Raw genomic sequence first — 20,392 nt, 5'->3', positions numbered from 1 at the left:
TGTAGTATAAAGATCCAACCTGATTTATTTATTCATTTTTTTGTGATATTGGGGAGTGAACCCAAAACATTTTACCTCTGAGCTGTACCCCCAACCCTGTTTTATTTTTTATTTTAAAACAGGTTCTCACTAAGTTGCAGAGTGCCTCACCAAGTTTGCTACGGCTGGCTGCGGACCTGCAGTCCTCCTGTCTCAGCCTCTCTAGTAGTAGGATTATAGGCATGTGCCGCTATGCCTGGCCCAAATTCGTTTTTAGATATGGATGTCTATCCAGTTCTCTCAACACCATTTGTAAAAGATACTGTCCTAGCCAGGCGTGGTGGCACACGATTGTAATCCCCGTGCTTGGGAGGCTGAGACAGGAGGATCACGAAGGTTCGAAGCCAGCCTCAGCTACTTAGTGAGGCTCTCAGCAACTTAGTGAGACCCTGTCTTCAAATAAAATAGAATATAGGTCTGGGAGTATAGCCCGGAGATAGAAAGCCTCTGGGTTCCACCTCCAGTACCACCAAAAAAAAAAAAAAAAAAGATACCATCCTTTCCCCCATTGTGTAGTCTTAGTGTTTCCCCCATTGTGTAGTCTTAGCGTTCTTTCCAAAAATAATTTGGCCATTGAACCCAAGGTCTTGCACTCCCTAGGCAAGCACTCTACTACTGAGCTACACTGTCAGCCTTTGTGTTTTGTTTGCTGTTTGTTGCTTGTTTTGAAACAAGGTCTTGGGAAGTTTCCCTGTCTGGCCTTAAACTTGTAACCCTCATGCCTTAGCCTCCTGAGTGGCTGGGATTACAGGCTTGGGTCACTATGCCCAGCTTGTAGTATGTTTTAAAATAAGAAGGATGAGACCTCCAAATTTATTCTTTTTTAAGATTATTTTACCTACTCTGTGTCCTTTGAAAGCCCATATGAATTTTAGGATTTTTTTCTATTTCTGCAAAGAATATCATTGGGATTTTGATAGCATTGCATTGCGTCCATACAACACTTTGGGCAGTATAAACATCTTAACAATACTACATCTTCCAATCCATGAACTTGGATGCCTTTTCATTTATTTGGATTCTCAAATTTTTATGCAATTTTTATAACTTTCAGTTTATGTCTTTCACCTTGGTTAAATATAATCAAACGTATTTTATATTTTGGGGTGCTATAGCACATGGAATGGTTTTCTTAATTTCCTTTTTGACTTGGTAATTGTTATAAAGGACTGCAAGTGATATTTTGTGTTAATTTTGTGTCTTGCAAGTTTTCTGAAATTATTTACTAGTTTGATCAATTTTTATGGAATCTTTGTTAGATTATGTTATTTGTAAACAGATAATTTTACTTTTTTCTTTTTAATTTCTTATGTAACTGCTCTGGCTAGAAGGTTCATTACTATGTCGAGTAGTAATGGTAAGTGTGGGTACCCTTGCCTTATTTCTGATAAGCTTAGAGGAAAAGCTTTCAGTGTTTCACAGTGAATACGTGTGTGTGTGTGTGTGTGTGTGTGTGTGTGTGTGTGTGTGTGTTTTATTACCTTTTTTTCTTTCTTCCTTTTTTTTTGAATTGGTGATGGGGATTTACCCCTTGACCTTGCACATATTAAGCATATACTACTACTGAGCTATGCCCCTAGCCTAGCTTTTATTAAAGTAATAGTTTCTTTCTCTTTCTGATTTGATTGATTTTTGTATCATTAGGACATTGAGATTTTTTGTGTGTGTGGTATTAGGGATGGAAACCAGGGGCATTCTACCTCTGAGCTATACCCCCAGCCCTCTTTTTTATTTTTTATTTTCGTGTGTGTGGATGTGTGTGTGGTAGCCTCTGGGGGTAGAACCCAGAGGCTTTTCTACTTCTAGGATATACTCCCAGACTTTTTTTTTTAATATACTTTATTTGGAAGCAGGGTCTCACTAAGTTACTGAGAGCCTCACTAAGTAGCTGAACCTGTGAGATCCTCCTGTCTCAGCCTCCCAAGCACTGGGATTACAAACATGTGCCACCATGCTTGGCTCCTATTCTTTATTTTGAAACAAGTTCTCACCGAGTTGCAAAGGGCCTCACTAAGTAGCTGAGGCTGTCCTTGAACCCAGATCCTCCTGTCTCTGCCTCCCAAATGCTGGATTACAAGTGTGCGCTACCACACCCGACTTCAGGACATTGAATTTTGTCCAAAGCTTTCTCTGCATTGAGATCATCATGTGGTTTTTGTCCTTCATTCTTTTAATGTGGTGTATTAAATTAATTTTTATATGTTAACTTTCTAAAATACAAATTATATATGTATATATATATATGCATATATATAAATGGCAAGATGAATATCTTTAGATAAAAATGTTTTAAAAGTTTAAGATTAAAATAAAAATATTTAAGACTTGTTTAATTTTGAAAATGTAAAAAGTATTTAAAAAATTAAATCACTAATTTCTACAATTCAGTTAATATTTTTTCTATTATTGTAAATACCGAACAGACCCTTGAATAGCTGCTGAGTAAAGACAGCAGGAGAGAAAACACCAAAAAGATAGAGGCCCAGAAAGCTTCTAGTTAGACAAATAAAAAATAGAACAGAAGATATATATGTGCAAACCAGGTAAATTTATAAAAATCTATAAGTTCAAAAAATGGCCATAGTTACTGTAGTAAATGGCCATAGTTACTGTAGTAAAAAGCTGTATTTTGCTGCAAACTTGTATAGTTGCTTGCTTATAAAGACTCTTGTTTTTTTCTTCTTGGCAGAAAGGGATTAGAACACAGAGCTCTGGAATCCTAGAATTGACTTTCAGAGTGTAAGAGAAGAAACCACATTAGAAAATAGAATTATCTTACAGGCATTTACAGGAAACATTTAAACTTAATTTCTGTGCCCAGGGAAGAAGTTCTTTGTGGGTTTGAGCAGCAGCATCAGAGACCTAGGTGAGAGATTTTATCAGTCATGCCATGGAAGGATACTTTATCCTTCCCAGAGTTATCCTGTAAGTAGTCCCAGAGCGGTGGCTTTAAAGCAGACACCTCCCTTTTCATATTAAATTTGGAGTGGTGGATAACTTTGTTCTCTTTTCTACCACACCCTGTTGGGTGGGAGTCTAAAATTCTCCTCCCAGGGTGTATTCATTTCGAGTCATCCCTCCATGCCAGTCTGGTATGGAGCTGTATTTCTATTTTCTGTATTTCTGTCTTTCTAATAAACTTCTTTAAAAAAAAAAAAAAATCCTCCTCCCATGATGAGAAACTGGCAAGGGTAGTTATCTCAAATTTTTGAATCCAGGTGAGCAAGCAGCTGTTCTTCCTCTCAGTTCTGACTAGCTTTCTAAGCAAGGTAACTAAGCTTAGAAAATGCTGCTGCTGCTGCTGCTGCACATTCTTATTCAAATTAGCTAAGTTAGAAATGACTTTTTGAGCCGGGGTGTGGTGGCACACGCTTGTAATCCCCACGCTTGGGAGGCTGAGACGGGGATCGCACAGGTTCGAAGCCAGCCTCAGCAACTTAGGCTCTCAGCAACTTAGTGAGACCCTGTTTCCAAATAAAATATAAAAAAGGTCTGGGAGTATAGCCCGGAGGTAGAAAGCCCCTGGGTTCCACCCCCAGTGCCACAAAAAAAATAAAATAAAATGACTTTTTGAGCCAGGCATGGTGGCACAGGCTTGTAATCCCAGCATTCGGGAGGCTGAGACAGGATCATGGTTTGCAGATCCATGTGGTTCGCACGTGGTTCATGAGGCCTTTTGCAACTCAATGAGACCCTGTTTCAAAATAAAAAATAAAGAAATAGGGCTGGGGGTGTGGCTTAAAGGTAGAATGCCCCTGGATTCCATCCCCATTACTGGAAAAAAAAAAAAAAAAAGACTTTTTGGCTGCAGCTGGGACCAGAGCTCATTAGGCCCTGGGGTCCCTGCCCAGGAATCAATAGTGACCTGCATGCACTCTGAACTACTCGCACCACTGCATCTGCATGCCAGCCATGGAGAAAACCCCTTGTTTTTCTCATGGGACTGTGGACTGCCCAAATTCCTGTGTGTGTGTACTTGCCTCAGCTCTCAGCACCACACACAAAGAATCAGGGTGGGTCACAACCTTTATAACAACTACTCCTATTGCCACTGTGGCATCCATACATCAGCTGGCGGGGCAGTGGCTTTGTCCTCCATATAAAAGTGGTTTGGTGCCCACAGTACCACAGAATCCTATAATTCCAGTGCCACTCACAAGCTTCTAGTCAGACCAAATCTCAACACCAGCAACAGCTGCTGCATTGGCAAAAGTAGTGGCTTCCTCCTCTGCCCCCTTGTTCTATATCTTCTCTAAGCACATGGGTACCTAGCTACTGTGCCTTGCTGGTGAGGAGATAGAAAGGAAATAGGCAGATAGGGAAAAGGCCTCAGTTGAAAAAGTTAATTTCCTGAGTTTCCTGAGGGGTGACAAATACCTGAAATTCCGAAGGCTCAGAGATAAGAAGGACCAGAGCTTCACAAAGCCATCAGTTTACTAATCAACAAACCCTGGAGCCCAAACCCAAGAGCAAGTCTCTCACTTCTGCTGAAAGGAGATTCTTCAAGGACTTGCAAATACCCTATGCAAATCCTGAGAGCTGCTTCCCAGAATTCCCAAAGTCACCCTAACCAAAAGAGGACTCGCAAACGGTCAGGCCTTTGCCTTAGTTGGATGGCAAATTGGGGCTTTTCCCTCTCAGGACCCCCTCCCCCTTTGGGAAGCTGTTCTCTCTCGCAGGTCGTGTTAACCCTGAGAGAAGGCAGAGTGCAACTGATGGCATGTGGCTCAGGCTACTCTTGGGTAGTGACCTGAAGGCCTCTGCTGGACATCAAGGCTGACCAGGGCCCCTAGGGGTGACCTGCACCTCTTTTCTGGCAGATCACGTGGACTCTGGGAGAAAGTAGTTTGCAACTGATGGCACTTGGCTCGGGCTACACTTGAGTAGTGACCTAAAGGCAACTACTGGACACCAGAAGACCCGACAGCCCGAGTGGTGTTCTGCCTCTTTTCCTATTCTCTTCTGGCAGATCGTGCAAACTCTGGAAGAAAGCAGCCTGCACCTGAAGGCAATTCGGCTTGGGCTACCCTTAAGTGTTGTCCTGAAGGCAGCTGCTGGACCCAGAGTTCCAGCCCCTTTGGGGTGTTCAGCCATCTTTTCTCATTCCCTGCTGCTTCCAATAAACCTTTTACTCCCCTTCCTGAGGTCTGTGGGTGTCATTCTTCACTCACTGTAGACAAGAACCTTGTAAGGAGATGCTCAGTTTCTTCTCAAGAAATTCCGTTTCATCTATGATGAAACCCCAGGTTTCTTCTCATGAAGCCCCCCCCCGTTTCACCTTGGGGGCTCAGAAGAAACCCCCGTTTCACTGGCTCTTAATTTAAGAGGCACAGCACATACTAAGTCTAACTGTAATCCACATGGGATCAAACAGCCTGATCTAGCTTGAAAGGGCACATAGCAGAAGCCCCAGAAGAAAAACTTACTTTTTTTTCCTTACGCTTTCATCTTTTCCAGTGAACACACCATGCCTGAAACAAAAAGTATCTCTTATAGGGTCCTTGTCCAGTGGATTTCAAAGAATGAAGTCCAAGGACTAGCAAAGGATTTTGAGATATAAGAGTTTATTTTAGGTCAGGGAAAGATAGAAGACAAAAACAGACCCCCATGACAGGGCAGGAGGTCTGGAGACAGTAACCACCAAAGCTCTTGGGAGGTAGGTATTATTTATTTATTTATTTATTTATTTATTTATTTATTTTTGGTGGTACTGGGGATGGAACCCAGAGGCTTTCTACCTCTGGGCTATACTCCCAGACCTTTTTTATATTTTATTTGGAAACAAGCTCTCACTAAGTTGCTGAGAGCCTCACTAAGTAGCTGAGGCTGGCTTTGAACCCGTGTGATCCTCCTGTCTCAGCCTCCCAAACACGAGTATTACAAGCGTGTGCCACCACACCTGGCTGGGAGGTAGGTTTTAAAACCTTTCTAAGGTTTCGCATCTACTCTTTTACAATTGGTCAGAATTGGGTTTTGGGGGACCAGTGTGTTTTGCATAGTTTCAGTCCTTAATTTGAATTGTTCTTTTGTGTGCTGGTAGGCCCTGATCTCCTGGTGCCTACCCGTCTCTCACCTCACAGAAGGATTTGCAGATGGCCTTTTTTAATCCCTCCTATTCCCGGGTCCTCTGCCTTCTTTAGTATAGTTTGGATCATAACATGTTCCCCTATGGCTCATGTTTAGTAAAGGCTTGGTTATCAGTTGATGGTGCTATTGGAAACTTTTTGGCACCTTTAAGAGGTGGGGCCTACTGGAGGGAGGTTGGGTAACTAGGGGCATGCCCTTGAAAGAAATATTGGGTCACTGGCCTCCCCCCTTTTTCTGCTTCCTGGCTTGCTCCTGGCCACACTCCCCACTATGATATGACACATTCTCATTTTACATAAAGGTAAATGAGGCCCAAAAAGGTTAAGAAAATGACCCAACATCACATAGCCAGTAAGTGTCAGAAGCAGAATTCAAATCCCAGTCAGTCAGTCTTAAGAACTTTGCTAAGGGCTTGATTTTATGAGTAGCTCTTTATTCCTAACCTTAGCTAATATACTATGGGGCTTTTGTGATTACCAGCATAAAAATCAACATTGCTATGATTTAATTAGAGCATCTGGGGCTATTCAGCTACTCACTTCTGGGCAATGGATCTGCAAGATGTATTAATTGGACCAAGGCACAACAGACCCATTCAAAATGAATACTGAACTCTGTGACCAAAAGGATTGTGCAACAATGCCCATGACCTGAAGCAAACAGAGGAGCTGGTTAATGAGTCTACCCAGTGAGTCTACCCATTACATCACTGGGTCCACTCATGCTTTCACTCTCAGTACTACGTACTCCCAACACTTCCTATAACCAGAACTTTTTAATTTAAGTGGCCCACTACATTATACTGTTATTAGACATAGTATTAATCATGTGACTAACTTGCTTGCATCTCAATTTTCTTTCATTTATTCGACAAACACTTGTGCAGTTACTTTATACCATGCACTCTACTAGTATTAGGGATAACAAGGGCTTAAAAAAATTGTCTCCAGAAGGCTGCAGCCTAATGGGAAGATAGAAAACTAAATGGATGGTTTTACTGAAGTGTAATAGAGATGCACAGAAGAGCTCAGAGAGCACATGAGGGAAGCAGGTAAACAGGCAGAATCGAAACAGTATCCCGTAGATGATAATCCTTTTAACAAAGCTTCAAGTACAAGTTAAAATTGGCCAAATGAGTGAGGACTGGTGCTTGAACGGCCTTAGCAAAGCTACAGAAGTATGAGTGAGCCTGGCTCATTTTAAGTCCACTAAACTACTTCGGTGTAATCAGAACATGAAACCAAGAGGTGTGATGAGAGAGTTCTGATTTAATGGTTGAAAACATTCTAGGGAAAAGGAAGCCATAATCAAGACTCAGGATCTTAACTTCAAGAACAAACTTTCGCAGTCAAATTTTACTGCCAAAATTAAAGGAATATTCTTAGCAGGGATTCTTTACAAAATGATCTAATTCCTGGATTCCAGTTTTGTTTCTTTGTTTCTTTTTATTTGTTTTATAAAATGTTTTGGTTTTTTCTTTTATTGGTGCATTTTATTTATATGGAATTGTGCTTTTCATTAAGGCATATGCATATATGCATGTAATATTAATCATAAGAGATAACTTCTCTCTTGCTAAGGCATTTATTTACTTATTTATTTTGTAGAATTAGGAATTGAACCCAGGGGTGTTCTACCTCTGAGCCACACTTGCAACCCCACTTTATTTTTTAGTTTGAAACAGGGCTTCACTAAGTTGATGAGGTCCTTGCTAAAAGACTGAGGCTGGCCTTGAACCAGCAATCCTCCTATCTCTGCCTCCCAAGTACTGGGATTACCAGCATGTGGCACCTCGCCCCTCTCAGCTAAGACTTTTTTTTTTTTTTTTTGGTGGTACTGGGGGTGGAACCCAGAGGCCTTCTACCTCTGGGCTATACTCCCAGACTATATATATATATATATATATATATATATATATATATACTCCCAGACCCAGACCATATATATATACTCCCAGACTATATATATATATATATATATATATATATATATATATATATATATTTTTTTTTTTTTTTTTTTTTTTTTTTTTTTAATTTGGAAACAGGGTCTCACTCAGTTGCTGAGAGCCTAAGTAGCTGAGGCTGGCTTCGAACCTGCGCGATCCTCCTGTCTCAGCCTCCCAAGCGCGGGGATTATAAACTGCGTCACCACGCCCGGCTTCTCTGCTAAGACTTTTAATGACAAGTAAATCTCATACTTCTGGCCTTTAGATAAGGCTAAACCTTGAGAGTTGATGTGAAGTACTAAGGTGGATTGTGCAGGGAAACTAAGACCCCAATAGGGCTCATTCCTGGGATAGTTTAAGGAGTAGTTTACACAGCCAAGAATTAGTCAACTTCTGATTCTTAAAATGATTCAAAGGCTGAAAACTCTGTTGCCTACTGAATCCTCAATGTTGCTAGAAATAGCCTCTAGCAGTCAATTTCATTAAATCCAAACAATAACAGTTAATTCTATTGACAATGTTGTGCCCTTTAAAAAGGGCCAGATTAAGCCGGGTGTGGTGGTGCATGCTTGTAATCCCAGAATTTGGAAGGCAGAGGATCGCGGTTAGTGGACAGCCTCAGCTACTTAGTGAGGCCCAGTTTTAAAATAAAGAATAAAAAATAGGGCAGGGGTGTAGCTCAGAGGTCGAATATCCCTGGGTCATATGCCCGTAAATAATTTCAGTACTTAAGAGGCTGAAACAGGAGGATTCAAAGTCAGCTTCTGCCAGGCATGGTGGTGCACACTTGTAATCCCAGCGCTTGGGAGTCTGAGACAGGAGGATGTCAAAGGTTCGAAGCCAGCCTCACCTACTTAGTGAGGCTCTCAGCAACTTGGTGAGACCCTGTTTCTAAATAAAATATAAAATAGGTCTGGGAGTATAGTCCAGAGGTAGAAATCCACTGGGTTTTACCCCCAGTACCACAAAAATAAATAAATTCAAAGTCAGTTTCAGAGGTAGAATGCTAGGTTCAGTCTCAGTACCACCAGATTTTTATTCCCCAAAAGGTGGTTTTCCCCTCATGTATCCCATCTGCTCCAGTAATTTTTCTTTTTTTTTTTTTTTTTTTTTGTGCAGTTCTGGGGATGAAACCTAGGGGCATTTTAACTCTGAACTACACCCTCACCCCTGTTTTTTAGTTTTTTTATTTTTATTTAAACGGTCTCACTGAGATGCAAAGGGCTTCACTAAGTAGCTGAGGCTGTCCATGAACTGCAATCCTCTTGTCTCAGCCTTCCAGATGCTGAGATAACAAGCATACACCACAACGCCCGGCTCACTCCAGTAATTCTTAATGAATTGCTCAGCAATAACTTTCAAATATAATAGATGACAATAATGTCTCATTTTAATGTATTTATAACTTAATAGGTATTAGCCCATATATAGAACAGAAATTTATATGATTAACTGTATGTACCAAATTCTTTATTGATTTAGATAACAAAAAATGATGTAATTAACTTAATAAAGAATTTTTGAGACAATGCAATCAGATACACATATACCAGTTATTAATGTGTAAATTTTATATTTCAATTATTTTATATTTTCTTTTAAAAATTTTTTTATTGGTGCATTGTACTCAGACATCTTAATGGGATAAAAGACTTATGTAGACATACACGCACACATCACCCAATTAGCCCTTACCCAATCCCCACCTTATTTTATATTTTCAGCATTTAAAGTAACTTATTTCCAGGATTCACCCTAATTTCAAGTTAATTTCTAGCAACTGTTTAGATCTTTAAACCTTTGCATTAGGGTTTTCTTTCTGAAAAATAGAAAAATGACCTATTGGGGTTTAGTATGTTCCATTAAAGTAGAAGATGTTAGTATCAATATGTTTTAGAGTCCGATGTTTAAACATAGATGAGGAAGTGCTCCTCTCCCCTTATGCTCCTCCATCTGTGCCACCCAAATTATGCAGAGACCACAAAATGATAAAAGTGGTATGTCCCATAACTGAATAAAGAAGAAAGAACAAATTACTTAGCAGTCATGATTCCTTGCTTCTTAAGTTTCCTGAAAATTATCTCATGTCTTGGCACATTCACACATGGATGCCCCACCCAAACACCAGCGTGGATAAGGGCTTCTTGAATCTGGACTTCAGAAGCTGGGAGTGGATTGGCGAGCAGAGAGGTGCAGGCAGAAGAGCCCTTTTGGCCTCACAAGTGAAAATTCATAGCCAGTGTGTCATTCCTCTCCCTCCCCCAGCTTGGTAAACAGGTAGTCCTGTTTGCCAAGTGTTTCTGCCATTCACGTGCAGACACTGCCTTACACGTGTATGGAAAGGTACGGTTGCTTTGGACTTGAGTAAACTTTTTCTTGGAATCTGATATAACAGGGTGAACAACTGGCTTGTTAAATGAAAGGAAAGCATACCACTCTGGTGGTCCCAAGTGGAGATTGACTACTATCGCAGATTCTTAAGAGAGAGAAGAAACAAAAACACAAGATGTACGTAGACTAAAACTTGTTCCCATCAAAATACAAAACGTGACTGGGCATGGTGGTGCACGCTTGTAATCCCTGCGCTTGGGAGGTTGAGACAGGAGGACCGCACAGGTTCAAAGCCAGCCTCCGCTACTTAGTGAGGCTCTCAGCAACTTAGTGAGACCCTGTTTCCAAATAAATAGAAAATAGGTCTGGGAGTATAGCCTGGAGGTAGAAAGGCCCCTGGGTTCCACCCCCAGTACCACCAAAAAAATAAAAAATAAAAAATGTGGAATGAGGATTTTTTTTCAGCAACAAATGAAGTAAACATTGAGTATAAGAAGAAAACATGGCTATTGAACTAAGGAGCCAGAATATCAATTTAAAAAAAAAAAACTTGTAGGGAAGCTGTGCCAGCAAAAAGTCAGAATGTTGACTTTTTAAATACACATGTAGAGCTGGGTGTGGTGGCACACAGTTATAATCCCTGCTTTCAAGAGGCTGAGACTGGACAGCCTCAGCTACTAAGTGAGGCCCTTCACAACTGAGTGAGACCCTGTTTTGAAATTAGAAAGAATAAAAAAATAGGGCTGGGAGTGTCGCTCGGAGGTAGAATGCCCCTGGGTTCTAGCCCCAGTACCCCCAATATATATATATATAGTGTGTATGTATATATATATATAGGTATGCATATAAAATATATGTGTATATAAACACATACACACACATATAGAATCAGATGTGGTGGTGCACACTTTTAGTCTCAGTACTTGGGAGGCTGAGAGACAGGAGGACTGCAGGTTCAAGGCCAGCCTCAGCAATTTAGCAAGACCCTCAAAAATTCAGCAAAATCCTATTTCAAAATAAAAGGGCTGAGGGTGCAACCGAGGAAGAAAGCTCCCCTGGGTTCAATTTCTAAAAAATAAAAATAAATACACATGTATTCAGAAGAAGGATTGGAAAAATTTACACCCATTTCTAAGTGTCTCTAAATCTGAGACTATATATGTTAGAGTAGATTAAATATAATGTATATAAGAGACTAATTTAGAAGAAAATTAAAGGATTAAATATAGTTTGGTTGTGCAAAGAATTGAGAAAGGATATTGTGCTCTTATTTCAGTTCTCCTTGTTCCATGAAGAAATTGAGCTAGCCAATTTAAATGACTCCTTTGTTCCCAGAATATACCTCACCCCAAATAGCTTCTTCATTTCCTGGGAGCTCACAAAAGAAGAGGGGTCCCGTGAGGATTCCTAAAGGCAATGGGCTGGTTTGAGGGCACCATCCTTTCTTTGTACATGGGACCCAGCAGAGTTCAAAGAACAAATAGACACTTCATAAATTAAGCTGATTTGAATGAATTAATTAGATTTTTTCCTGTATTTAATGATTAATCTCTTCAGGGATAAATACGAAATTATCCTCCTTTAGATGTTTCTAGTGGATAAATTTTAAATCACCATGTAAAAGCAAATGATCATTATTTTTTAGACACTCAAAATTCTGTATCCATTTAAAAGCAAGATCAGAAAGACCCTTGAGCTCCATACTTTAGATACTAAATTGTATTGCATCTAGCAAGAATTGCCAAGCTGATGATTCCATTTATAGTAGATTTATATTCTTCATCATAAAATAGGTTCCAGGAAAGAGGGTAAGATCTTGTGACTGCGTGCAGTAACCTGTCATCAGTACTTAATTTGCTAGAAGTGCTGACGGAAAATTTCTTCCCTTATATTTTTAACAAAAGGCTGAACTGCAAGATTTTAAGCTGTGTGGTGAAAATACAGCTACATATTATCACCCTTGACATTTTCAGACTGAAAAGAACTCTTTTTCCACTTGGTTTCTGGCTTCACTCACTAACTCAATAAACAAGACTTATTTATTGTAGAAAGATTTAAAGACCAAACCCAGCATGGTGAAAATGGCGAGAGAATAGGTTTTGGAGTCACACAGCCCTAGTTATAAATCCTGGTTCTTCTCAATAGCTGGATAACCTTCACCTTCTGGCCTTTCTCATCTGTAAAACAAGGAGAAAACAGTGGCCCTGTGATGCTGAGTTTTAAAGAACACGTGTGTGAAGCAATCAGCTGGAGGCTGACCGCTTATGATTGCCATCTCCCTTTCTTTTGTCTCCTTCCTCTTCTTTTCTCTTCATGTTATACAACATAATAATGTTTCCAGGACAAAAAAATTAAGCCATACATTTCTCCATCCTTTATTTACACAAATTACACTTTTTGTTTGTTTGTTGTTTGTTACAGGAGGTTGAACCCAGGGGCATTCTACCTTTGACCTACACCCCCAGCCTTTTTATTCTTTACTTTGAAACAGGGTCTTGCTCAGTTAGAAAGGGTCTCACTAAGCTGGGCATGGTGGCACACGCTTGTCATCCCAGCATCTGGGAGGCTGAGACAGGAGAGTCATGGTTCACAGACAGCCTCAGCTACTACTTAGGCTCTTTGCAATTCAGTGAGACCCTGTTTCAAAATAAAAAATAAAAAATAGGGCTGGGGGTGTAGCTCAGAGGTAGAATGTGTCTGGGTTCCATCCCTAGGATCGAAGAAAAGAAAAAAAAAGACGAAGAAGAAAGAAGAAGAAGAACTTAAGTTGCTGAGACTGGCTTCCAACCTGGGATGCTTCTGTCCCAGCCTCCCAAATACTGGGATTACAGGTATGTGTCACCACATCTGGCTCACACGTCCCTCTTTGATATTAATTGTATAATTATATCAATTAAACTTCAATAATAATAAATTATGTTCTAAACATACCAGTAATAATGAACATAACTTCCCAAATTGAAAAATTTTCCAGAAATTATAATAAACTTTAAAGGGCTCGAATTGTTTCACATAAGTAATTCAAAGAGCAGGGTTATCGTTAGATAAAGCTTAATCTACACACTTGAAGGTTTTCATCAAAAACCTTGTTTTGTAGTACTGGCTTAATCCACAAACTAGGTCCTCCCTCAGTGCCCCTGATGATACAATGAAGGGGAAAAGGGAGAGAGGGAGGAAAGAAGGAAGGGAGAGGGTGGGTGGATAAGGTGATGGGCGCAACCCAAGAGACTAGAAACCTTGGAGGCCAGTCCAATTAGGGAAAATTTATTGCAGGCAAGGTTAAGCTGCCAGGCTCTCTTACACAGGAGAGCAGCAGAACTAAGGAGAAGTGAAAATTTTTATATCGGGAGAAAGGGAGGGGGTAGTACCTGGTTGGGAGAGCAGGGGAGGAGATAGTGCCTGGTCCCAGAACAGCCAGACTAAGTTACTCACAGGTGGTGGAGGCTGGCCTTGTTGGTCAGGGCTGGAATGTCCCCTCTTTGTGACTGTTTTCTTGTTTTGATAACTGCTCTTTAGACTACTGGGTCAGACTGCCCTGAGTTATCATGGCGCAGCTGTGCTTGTGAAACCCATGAAGCTGTAGTTGTGAAACCCACTGGGCCCCATGCATCCTCTGACCTAACAGGAAGGAAGGAATGAAGGGAAAAAGGAAGAGGGGTGCTAGAGAAGGTCAGAGGGGAGGGCATGAGCAGACATTTGTTCAGATAATCTAAGTCTAGAACATGGTTTGGACGTAATTTAACCCCAGAGGTTTATATATTGGAGATGTGGTCCTCAGCGTGACAGTTTAGGGGCGGAGCTAAGGGATTAAGTAAGGTAGGTCTCATAGGACCCCTTGGTTACTCTCAAGAGAGAATTTGTGTGTGTGTGTGTGTGTGTGTGTGTGTGTGTGTGTGTGTGTGTTTACTGGGAATTGAGCCCAAGGACAGTCTACCTCCAAGCCACACCCACAGTCCTGTTTGTTTGTTTGTGTGTTTGTTTGTCTTGCTAGGTTGCTGAAAGTCTTACTACACTACTGAGACTGTTTTTGAACCTGCGATCCTGCTGTTCCAACCTCCCAAGTACTAGATTACAGTGTGTGCCACCACATCTGTATCTCTAGCATTTTTTAATTCTTAAATTGTTTTCTCTTTGCTTCTATTATCCATCTGTTCTTGCATGCTGTCTTACTTCATCCATAAAGATCCCTTAGCGTATGAACCATAGTTGTGTTAAGTTCCTGAGCTAGTAATTCAAACATCCCTAATAGATCTGGGTCTGGTTTTGAGGCTTGCTTCGTCTCTCTAGACTGGTTTTGTTGTTCTGTTTGTTCATTTTCTTTTGCCTTCTAGTATGCTTGTAACTTTTTCTTGAAAGAAAATGTACTGGGTGAAAGGACCTTCAGTCAAGAGGCTCTGAGTGATGTGGTGCTGGGAAGGTCCTGTATAGAGGTCTCGGTGTTGTGGAGAGCCTGTGTCCTGAGCTGTGCATCTCACAAGTGCTCCTCACTTTCCCCCTTAGATAGAATAGGATGGATGGGATGAGCTGGTGTTCGTTGTTTCCCTTCCTATTGGTCAGTTTTGCTCTGATAAAACCCCAGCAGATTAAGGACTAAAATTACTCTAGTAAAGCCAAAATGTTGAAATTCTTCTCTTTCACCCCTGCTGGAAGCATGAGATTTTTCTTCCAGTTTTTATTATGAGAACCAGTTTGAGATCCTGCAGAAACAACCCCCTAAAGTGTGGGAGCCCTTTATGACTGACTGGTCCCCTGGAACTGTTGTATTTAGTGGGGGCGTACTGGGAATGAAACCCAGGGACCTTCTACCTCTGGACTACCCTTCCAGACCAATTTTATTTTATTTTATTTATTTATTTTTTTTTTTTTGGTGGTGGTACTGGGGTTCCTGGAAGCCCTTCTACCTCTGGGCTACACTCCCAGACCTATTTTATATATTTTTTTAATTATTTTATTGGTGCACTGTATTCATACATCATAGTGGGATACAAACTTTTGTAGACATACATGCACACATCGCCCAGTCAGCCCCCACCCGATCCCCACCCCATTCTCTCCCCATCCCTCCTTCCCATGCTTGGCTTAGTGGTTGACATCTAGTATTATAGCAATTTATCCAAAATTAAAAATGATAATCTCACATAACAGTTTCATTTGTCTGATACCAAGTGTTTGATGATTTAAAGATAGCATTTCAATATTTCTTTTTGCTTTCTTTCTTACTAGAGCATATTTTTTCTGTTTTTTTAGGTGAAACTATCATATATTTATATATTTATTTTTCAGAAAAAAATCTATCCTAATATGGAATATGAATTCTAGATACCCAAAACGATCTTGAAAAAGAACAAAGCTAGCAGATATATATTTTCTGATTTCAAACCATATAAAGCTACAATAATTGAAACAGTGTAGTACTGTTCTAAAGGCAGATATATAGACCATTGGAGTTAAATAAAAGCCTAGAGCTAAATTCTTCCCTATATTGTCAAGTTATTTTTGACAAGGTTTCCATGAACATTTGGTAGTGGAAATAATAATCTTTTAACTAAATATTGTTGAAAAATAATAATTACATGGAAAAGAATAAAATTGGATCTTTACCTAATCCCATATACAAGTATTAACTCAAAATAGATAAAAGACCTAAATATAAATCTTAAGACTATAAACTTTTAGGAGAAAATCTGGGTCATAAAACCTCACAACATTGAAATTGGCAGTGATTTCTTGGATATGATTTCAATGGCACAGGCAACAGAAGAATATACAAACTCCCTAAAAAATAAAAGAAAATATTGTATATCCAAAGACAATGTAAACAGAGTTAAAAGTTACTGATAGAATTGGATAAAATATTTCCAAATGCTATATCTGAAGGTATATTAATATTCCAACTAGAAATCCTAAAAATTAACAACAATAAAGGCAAACAATACAACTTAGAGATAGGTAAAAGACTAACATAAATAATGAATCTCCACAGATAACCAATCTTAGTTGTCTGTTGGATGGAAACTCTTGTTTCTCTGGTTCTGGTGAGTGTTACCTATTTCTTCTTTGTAGTTAATCTCTTTGAGTATTTTCTCTAGCGCTGGTTTTGAAGACATAAATTCCTTCAGTTTCTGTTTGTCATGGAAGCTTCTTATTTCTCCATCTAATTTGATAGAAAGTTTTGCTGGATAGGAAATTTTTGGCTGGAAGTTGTTTTCTTTCAGAGTTTGGAATATGTTACTCCAAGCCCTTCTGGCTCTCATGACTTGGTTTGGGAAGTCTGGAGTGATTCTAATTGGTTTGCCTCTGAATGTCACTTGGCCCTTTGTTTTTGTTGCCTTTAAGATTCTCTGCTTGGCTTCCACATTGGTCATTTTGACAATTATATGGCGTGGGGATCCTCTTCTCCGATCCTGTCTAAAGGGAGTTCTATAAGTTTCCTGGATCTGTGTATCAACCTCTTGCTCTATATTTGGAAAATTTTCTGCTATTACTTCCTTGAAGAGATTGTTGATCCCTTTGGTATCACTTTCTTTTCCCTCCTCTATTCCAATTATTCTTAGGTTAGCGCTCTTAAGATGGGCCCATATTTCTTCAATGTCAGATTCCTGCTGTTGGATATCTTTTTCTAGATTAGAAACTATGCATTCATTTTTGGATTGCTCATCTTCTAAGAGCGAGATTCTGTTCTCCATGTGGTCTAATCTAATCGGTTGTTTGTGCTTTGAATTGAGGCCTTTACTTCAATAATTGCATCCTTTATCTCTTTTTGGCTCTCTCTGAGTTCTTTTCGAAGCACCTCTATTATTTCTACAGTTATTTTCCTGATTTGATCTTCTAGAAATCTCTGATTTTCTGTTTTATCAGGTTCTGATGTTGTGGGGTTGTGCACATTCATTACTCCAGTGTTATTCCTCTTTCCCATCATTTCGGAGGTTTGTGCCTTCTCTGGGTTCTTCCCTTGGGTCACTATGGCTTCACTTAAGGTGCTTTGGATCTCGAGTCTGTATTATCTCAGACCCCACTACTCCTTTACTGGGTTGTATCACAGAGTCTCCGACCCAGGGAGTCGATAGAGGCTGCTTTAAACTATGGGGGGTGCCAGGTTGCACGTTCTCCTATGGTGTGATATCTCTGCCACCGCCACTCCCTCACTGGGTCAAGTCCCAGGAGGCCCAATACTGTGATTTCTCCTCTGTGGCCCGCAATTTGACTCACTGTTCTTGAGTACGCAGATGTAGCTGTACTGGACTCGGTGAATTCACTGCTGCTGCCGCCGCCGGTGGCAATATGGCGCCTCTGCCACGCCCTCGGCCATGAGGCTGGCGTATTTTTTCTTCTCTGGTTTTGATTTCCACTCTGAATCCCTGCAGCGTGTGCTGAGCTCAGCCACTGGGAGCTTTAAATGCTGTCTGCGCCGAAAGATCCCGCCTGGCTGTTCCGCAGCAGCTCACCTGGCTTGCTGTAGCCGTCCGTTGAGTTCGCCGCTGCCACCGGCAGTATGGCGCTGCTGCCGCGTCCTCGGGCTCGTGTGTCTCCTCTGTGGCCCTGAGCTCTATTCTCAGTCTGCTTTCTCTCTGGAGCCTGGTGGTTTTTTTTTGTTTTTCTGGTGATGGTGTTTTCTGGCTATGAAAGGCGCTCTTTTTGTGGTAATGGAGATTGGTTGTTAGCGGGACTCTTAAGCCCCGCTTTTCTCGGTCGCCATCTTCCCGGAAGTCCCAATTTTATTTTTTATTTGGAAACAAGATCTCATTAAGTTGATGAGAGCTTCACTAAGTTATTGAGGCTGGCTTTGAACCTACGATCCTACTGTCTCAACCTCCCAAATACTGGGATTACAAGTGTAAAACACAACCAATGATCCCTGATAACTTAACTCTAAGACTTGTCTACTCTGAGCCTCTAGTAATTCATCAATTGGGTGTTTCAGATTTTCCTACCCTGATACTGGTTCTGTTGGAGGTTCTGCTCTGGAGTTCCTTCTGCTACATGTGATTCTCTGTCTATCTACCCAAAGTGTCATTTGCACTGTGGCTGCATTTTCCTGATGGGTAAAAGGATTGATTTTTCAGTACAGTGTTTTACTTGTTAGGAAGGAGTGGCAATTTCCAAGCTTCTTCCATACTGGACTGAGAACCAGTGTCTTTTTGTTTGTAAGATAATAGCTATTACTGGCTATCTCTATATTGATGGCAGTGATTTAGAAGGTTAGGAAAACTAGCAATGAAGGAGAGAAGAAAAATGATAGAGTGATGTTGGTGATGTCGAGGGGATAGGGTCCTGCACAAGAGACTGCTGGGTTTAGACAGGAGACATTCCTCCAGAGTAGGTAATGGGGCCCAATGGAAGTAGATCAGTAGGTGTGGTGGTGGTTACATGTGGAAGTTTTCTTCTGGTTGTTTCCATTTTCTCAACAAAATGAAAAACAAGAATTTGGGTTCAGAAATTTATTCCCCAAAGTATGGCACTCTAGCATATTGAGTACATTGACCTGCCTCTGAGTCTCTTTCTAACATTCTCCTACCCTTTTTCTCCTGCTCTCTTTTCTCCAACAAAGGCCAGAAATTGGAGTTCCTCTTCACCAAGCTGGATCATAGAAGCTAGAATTCCTTTTCTCCCCAAGGTAGCCATAAAAACTAAAAAGCTAACTTTTCCGTATTTGTGAGCTGGCCATACATTCTCTGACCTACCTTGCCTGATAGTAGATTTAAGACTGGCCCCTACATGAGAAAAATGAATGCTACAGAGAGAGACCAAGAAGAATCCAAACAGACAGGCCTTGCTGGGTTTCCTCTTGGTTTATTACCGTTAGATCATACCGTCTTTGTCCAATCATCTTTCCACCCTTCACTGAATCTAAGCACAAAACCCTGCCCTTTTCCCTAAATCTTTGAATCTTCATTTCAGAAGGCTCTTGGTGTTATGTGAAACTTTGATTAAATAGGTCTGTCACACTCTTTCCTTCGGGGCTGTATTTTGCAGCCCCGATCCTTCTGATAGAGAGGAAAGACCCCCAGCCTTTCCTCTCTATTCAGGTTATTCGCAGAGTGAGGATGGGAAGGAGGCAGCAGAGGTTTGAAGAAACAATGCAAAAGAATCGACAAAGGAAGCTGGAAAGTGCAGTCAGTTCTCCCATGGCATGAACTTGAAGTGAGAACAATCAGCATGGTTGTTTTGTTTGTGTCTTTTTCAGCCGTGTACAGCTGCCTAAGTTCAGCCGGGGGTGGAGGGGTGCCGACGTCAATGGCCCCCAGGGAGGCTTTGTCCGCAGTCCCGGGCTAGAGCACACACCCTCAAGTCCCACATCATTCACATCCTGGTTCTGCCACGGAGCAGCTGTGTGGTCTGAACAAACTGATTGCTTTCTCAGTGCTTCAAGTCCTTTGTCTATAAAATGAGTATAGCTTTTTTGTCATTTGCAGGGAGACTAGAGGCATCTAGAAGAGACCCTCCATACATCCAACCCATTTCCCAACCTTCCTGTATCCGGAAACATGTATTCTGCCATATAATCACGGGTGTTACTGCTGTAACAGGTGTGAGTGTTTAAAACCGTGGTCAGCTTGTAGAAAGTTTGAAAGAAGAGCTTATTACCTAAGACTAAGAGGAGGAAAGTATCAGGAAAGATAGGGGTGTGCACAAAGGACTGATTGGAGTGGTGAGCTGAAATTCTGCTCCTTTGGATTTCAGGCAATGCAGAAGAAACTCCTCTTGCGTTAGCCGAAAAAAAATCACCGTGGAATTTGATTTTAACCCGAAGGAGAGTGAGGCGGACTTGAAACACACAGTCTTTCTTACAGTACAATGCAAATATGAGAAACTCTGACACTTGGTTGAACATGGTCTTTTTTTTCTGGCATAATTAGTTTAGTGGTGCAGGAATGACCGTAATCCCAGCTCAAACCCTGCCTTCGAGCTGCTTTCCCGCTACCAGTTTCATGAGGCTAGAGTTACCCGGCCGCTTGCTGCGTGTCTTCGATAGTGCATGTTCATCAG

The sequence above is a fragment of the Muscardinus avellanarius genome, assembly GCF_963383645.1.
Source record: "Muscardinus avellanarius genome assembly, chromosome: 2".
Taxonomy (NCBI): Eukaryota; Metazoa; Chordata; class Mammalia; order Rodentia; family Gliridae; genus Muscardinus; species Muscardinus avellanarius.
The sequence above is the reverse complement of the archived record's forward strand: the minus strand, read 5'-3'. Positions refer to the sequence as shown.